The sequence below is a fragment of the Gorilla gorilla genome, chromosome 18, assembly GCF_029281585.2.
Source record: "Gorilla gorilla gorilla isolate KB3781 chromosome 18, NHGRI_mGorGor1-v2.1_pri, whole genome shotgun sequence".
In the NCBI taxonomy this organism is placed as follows: Eukaryota; Metazoa; Chordata; class Mammalia; order Primates; family Hominidae; genus Gorilla; species Gorilla gorilla.
Window position 1 is genome coordinate 19,889,506 of NC_073242.2, and position 6,000 is coordinate 19,895,505.

The following is a 6,000-nucleotide window of genomic DNA, read 5'->3' on the forward strand; positions in this document are numbered from 1 at the left end:
GTTAACCACGTTTTAGGGACTACGTGAAGCAATAAATTGCCTAACTTTGTTCAAGGTGGTGATAATTTTTTCCTACTGTTCTTTCTTCTTTGCTTTAATATACACCCGAGTTTTAGCTGTCTACATGGCTGCCCAATATAAAGTTTATATTTCTTTTCTTTTTTGTTGGTTTTTTTTTTGAGATGAAGTCTCACTCTGTCACCCAGGCTGGAGTGCAGTGGTGTGATCTTGGCTCACTGCAACCTCTGCTTCCCAGGTTCAAGCAAGAGACAGAGAGAGAGACAGAGAGGGTTTTTTGTTTTTGTTTTCTTTTGAGACGAAGTCTTGTTCTGTCGCCCAGGATGGAGTGCAGTGGCACAATCTCAGCTCACTGCAACCTCCGCCTCTTGGGTTCAAGCGAATGTCCTGCCCAGCCTCCCAAGTAGCTGAGACTACAGGCGCACAGGCCACGCCCGGCTAATTTTTGTACTTTTAATACAGCCAGGGTTTCACCATGTTGGCCAGGTGGGTCTCAAACTCCTGACCTCAGGTGATCCGCCCACCTCAGCCTCTCAAAGTGCTGGGATTGTAGGCATGAGCCACCGAGCCCAGCAGAATATATGTATATTAATTAATTACAAAAAGCTTTGTAATTACAATTGTGATAAATGTGATGAAGGAGTGAGTGCTCTGAGAACAAATATCCAAAGAAGCTGACTAACTCTGGACATAAAGTTTCGTTCAGTGAGAAGGCATTTGTTAAGCAAAGACAGTGGGCTAGGAGAGGAAACAGCCTATTGCAAAAGGCCTCAAGAAGAGAAAGAGCTTCTTCAACTTCAAGGCAGTTGAAGGAACAAAATCAAGGCATAAATATAAGGCTGGTGAGGGAGAGAAGAAAGTGGCCCAAGGTGATGTTGGAGGAGTTGGCAGAGTCCAGATGATGCGGGGCCACTTAAGTCAATGTTAGGTTTGGGCTTTATCATAAGAGCAGTGGGAAGCCATGGGAGGATACTGGGCATGATCATCTGTACATTTTAAAAATGCAACTCCAAATGTAGCGAAAAAAATAAATCGGGGCGGGGGGTGGTCAAGAGAGGATGTGGGGAAAACGGGAGATGCTGTGGCAGTGGGTCTGTCAAGAGATGGTCATGCCTTAGATTACGGTGGAAGTGGGGTACCTTAGCCTGAAGGGCTCAGGATTTTTTTCAGAGGTGTCAGATCCAAAGCTGTGCCTTTAATCCTTCTATGTTTGTCGTTGTCTGCCCCAACCCCCACCCCAGCATCCACTCGCTCCTCCCTTGCCCACCCCTGGTTTCAACAGCTTCCGCTCCCTGACCCAGCCAAGAGTCTCCAGGAAGCTAGACCCACCCCCAGTACAAGGAGCAAATTTGATTGGTCTGTGTCTGTTCTCACTCCCCAATCAAAAAACGGTTCCCAAGGAGCATGTGACCCCAATGTAGCCAATAGGATGTTACGGGAAATCTGCAAGGGACTTGTGGGAAAAGCTTAGGGCTCCTGAAGGAGAGTGAGAGGAAGTGATTTTTCTTATCCCCACACGTCTGTCATCTGAAAGTAAAGTAACACAAAACTGAGGATGACACCAGCCATAAGGATGACTGAGGGGAGAATCAAAAAGAACTTGGGTCCTTCATAGCATTGCTGAGTGGATAAACCACCCACTCCCGCAGCCCACTTTCACTGGGACAAACTAGATGAGATGACACGTTTCCCAGTTGTTGAAGACAGTTTAAGTTCTGAATTATGTTAGCCACAGCTGAAGTAGTCATAACTGACACGTTCCCAAACACACACCAAGAAAAGCAACTGGGCACCCCCGGGGCTTTTCTCGGCCAAAGACCTGGATTCTTGCACCCAGGGCATTCGTTTTGCCTGCTCAGCTTGTCTGGAGGAGAGATGAAATAGAGAAAAGAGCTAAGAAAGATACAGATTTGATAAATATTTGGTCTCTTTCTTCTTCCCCTACGGAAGCCTTGGATTTTCTCAAGGTCTCAGAATGCTCGGAGCTGAGCTGTGTTCAGAGACTTCTGGAGACTTAGGCAATCTCAGTGCTCCAGCCTCATGGGGATCCCCTTGTGGATCATTTGTTTATTATTAATTTAGCAACTGTTTTTGAGCATCCTTATGGGAAGTACAAATACATAGTCTTCCTGCTGATGTGTTTTGTTTCCTTACCTACAGCAGGCATCGCTAATCAATCGTTCTCTAAGTCCTGAGGATCCAGACTCAGTACTTTCAACCCCATCCTCCAGGCATTACCAATTGATCTGAGTTGAGTTTGGTGAAATCAACATGGCCCTCTTGACTACTACATGCCTAACCTTGTGCAAAGCACTTGCTTTAGTTTCCTGTGATTTCTGTAACAAATTGCCACAAACTGGGTGACTTAGAACAACGGAAATTTATTTTCTCACAGTGCTGGGGGCTAGAAGTCTGAAATGAAGGTGTCAGCAGGGCTTCATTCCCTTTGGAGGCTCCAGGGGTGAGACCATTCTTTGTTTCTTTCTGGTTATAGAATTTGCTGGCATTCCTTGACTTGTGACTGCATCACATGATGTCCTCTTCTGTGTCTCTCTCCTCTATGTGTCTACCTTATAAGGATACATGTGATTGTATTTAGAGCCCACCCAGATAATCCAGGATTAACTTCTCCTCTAAAGATCCTTAACTTCATCACATATTTTGCACATATGAAAAATTACCTCATTACATATGAGATAATGTCCACAGATTCTGGGAATTAGGACATGAACATATCTTTTGGGGAGCCACTGTTCAGCCATTATAGCACTAGAGATACAAAGGTGAATAAGAAATGACCTGTTTGTAAAGAGTTTGTGGACTGATGGGCAACTGGCAACCACAAGACTGTGCTAAGAAAGAGGAAGATAAAAGTAATGTGGAAGCACCAAGGTACAACACTTATCCTATCCTTGGTGGGTGGCAGGTGGTCATGAAAGGCTTCCTGAAAGAGTCGGCAGCTTTGTTACAGTAGTTTACCCTTCATATTGTTTGCGTATTTATAAAGCTTAGTATTCTCTCTCTCTCTCTCTCTTTGAGACAGAGTTTCGCTTCTGTTGCCCAGGCTGGAGTACAGTGGCATAATCTCAGCTCACTGCAACCTCCAACTCCTGGGTTCAAGTGATTCTCCTGCCTCAGCCTCCCAAGTAGCTGGGATTACAGGCGCCCACCACCACACCTGGCTAATTTTTGTATTTTTAGTAGAGATGGGGTTTCACCACATTGGCCAGGCTGGTCTTGAACTCCTGACCTTGGGAGATCCACCCACCTCAGCCTCCCAAAGTGCTGATTACAGGTGTGAGCCACCGAGCCTGGCCTATAAAGCTTAATATCCTCTAAGCAACCAATGAACATTTGACTTCCACTGTTGTGATTTGAAGATAATGTCTTAGTCCTTGGGGGCTATGATAATAATACCCTAGACTTGGTGGCTTATAAACAAATGAAATTTATTTCTCACAGTTCTCTGGAAGCTGGGAATTCCAAGATCAGGGCACCAGCTGATTTGGTGTCTGTTAACGGCCTACTTTCTGGTTCATAGATGAAGATCCTCTCATTGTAACCTCACATGACAGAAGAGGCAAGGGAGTACTCTAAGGGGTCTTTTAGAAGGACACTAATCTTATTCAGTCATAATTTTAAAAAATGTGATTCCAGACGTCAATAAAGATTGGATTGGGGGAGAAGGGTCAAGAGAGTTTGTGGGGAAAACAGAAGAGACTATGGCTCTGCCCTTAGGACTTAATCTCTTCCCAGAGGCCCTACATACTAATACCATCTCCTTGGGGGTTAGGATTTCAACATACGAATTTTGGGGGGACATAAACATTCATACTATACAAGATATTATAGCAGCACTTAATGAGCAAATATAAATATACTCCCCTCCCACAATTAAAGGAGTAGGCTAGTTAGTGAGGCCAAGAGAATATGCATGCTGTTCAGAAATGCTGAGCTTTGCAGAAGGCAGCTAAAGTCCTTGTTACAAACCCTTTCTGACATGAGTTTCATGTGCCTGGCTCTGTTTCTGCATAGCTATCTAAGCATCGTTCCCTGCACAGAGGCTTGCTGGTGCCGTGGACTTGACCTCAGCTCCCTCATCACTTACAGAACATGTGGAGCAAGCAAAGGCAGAGGTGAGGTCTACACACCCCCAAAGATGTAGGAAAAAGATGAACTGGAAGAGAGCAAGAGAAAGTGACTCAAAACAGAAGAGGCGGTCAAAGGTGATGAAGCGATGAAAAGGAAGAAAGAAAAGAGAATTGGCATTTGATGGAAAGTTGCAAAGAGAAGTCTTGAATATTGTGGCCTAATTTGTCTTTTAGAGATGCTTACTTGAGGAGATATATCAGTCAGGACTGTTTGGGAAATAAAACAATCGCTTTTCAAACAGGGTGAAGCAGAAAGGGAGAATTTATTGGCCCCTGTAAATGAAAGGTCCAAGTTTTCCCTTCAGGCCTGCCTAGATTCAGGGATCTAAATAATGTCATTTAGATGTAAATCTAATCCTTCCCTTCCTCTCTGCGATATGATTTTTTTCTGTGTTGCTTTATTCTGGTGGGCCTCTGCAGATCCAAATTTATAATCTCTCAGTTTAGCAACCTCAATCAGAAGAAAAGCATTTCTTGCCCAATATTTCAATCAAAAGCCTCAAGTCTGAAACTTATTGGTCCAATATGGGTTACGTGCCCAGATCTGAAACTTGAGGATGTCGTGGAGATATAGTATTGTCCTTGGCCATATCTGGGGAAAGTGGATGTCAGTTAAAAGTGAACCTCTCCTCTTTATACCTCCCTCCACCCCCAAACCATCTAAAAGTGGGAGAACCATGGTTCTTCAAGGAAAAAAAATAAAGAACTATTTATTGCCAGGAAGGGAAAGAGGTACCAGTAATGCAAACAAGCAAACAAACCAACAAAAACAAACAAAAAACTGGTATCTAAACAAAAAGCAATCATAATTGCTAGTATTACTCTAAATCCAATTGCAATGATTATATTAGACTTCACAGGTGTTATTTCACTAAATACTCAGAATAGGTGAATGAAATAGACATAAATTGTGCCCATTTTATAGATGGGGAAATTGAGGCTAAGTGAAATGAAATTTCTTTCAAGGTCACATGGATTTATATTTGTATCAGTCTGACCTCAGGGCTTGTGTTCCTCCAGAGCACACCTCCTCTCTTGCCAATGACTTACATCTTCTATCTTTCTGTGCCTCAGTGTCCTCACTTGTAAAATGGACATCATAGTACCTTTCTCATTGGGTTATTGTGAGTGTTAGATGGTAACTGCTAAATAAACATTAGCTATTCCTACTGGTGGTGGCTGGGCTCCTGAATGTGCCCCCTTGGGAAGCTATTCAGGGAAGCCAGTCTGATAAAGCACCCACAATTGTGTCTCACCCTGGTGGTTCCCAAGAGGAATGGGGGATGACTCTTGCAGGCAGATTCCAGGTCTTCTTGCCCTATGTAGGGCTTCCATTATTAAAGGATTCTGTGGAAGCGATCAGCTCATGGGATTCTGAGAACTCCACCTCTCTGTTCTAAAAGACCCATTGTCCAACTCAGAGGGGGGGCCACTTGGACACTAAGGAAGGCCAAAGAGGCAAGCAGGCCCCCAGTTATCCGGGGAAGTACTGGATTCCATTCCCATTCTCCCAGTCTTCCTTTTCCTTCTCCTCCTCCTTGCCCACCAGAGAGGCAGCTGGCTGTGCTAGAGATTGGCGTATTCTCTTTGCATCTGGCAAGCTGAAACAGCATACTGATGATGGCCTGCAAATGTGAAATAGATGCGAACTGTTTTGCACTTCAATGGAATAACAGGTGTTATTTCTCCTTGGACGGTGGAGGATGGAGCTGACATTTCTCTTCTTTTGGGATGCAGGCGAGGTGCCTGTGACATTGGTGATTTCTGGGCACTGTTGTGTCCCTACTGTTTGCCTTGCACTTTATTTATGACATCTCATCTAATCCTCTCT

At 44.2% G+C, this 6,000-nt stretch overlaps 1 long non-coding RNA gene across 1 annotated transcript in view; it reads right to left on the reverse strand.

Annotated features, from left to right (window-relative positions):
* The window catches only part of LOC129527584 (uncharacterized), a 40,524-nt gene extending 34,989 nt beyond the window's left edge, over positions 1-5,535 (reverse strand). Inside the window, exon 1 of the long non-coding RNA XR_010131437.1 lies at positions 5,426-5,535. This is a non-coding gene — a long non-coding RNA (uncharacterized lncRNA). The remainder of the gene's footprint in view (positions 1-5,425) is intronic.
* Between the last annotated feature and the right edge of the window lie 465 nt (positions 5,536-6,000).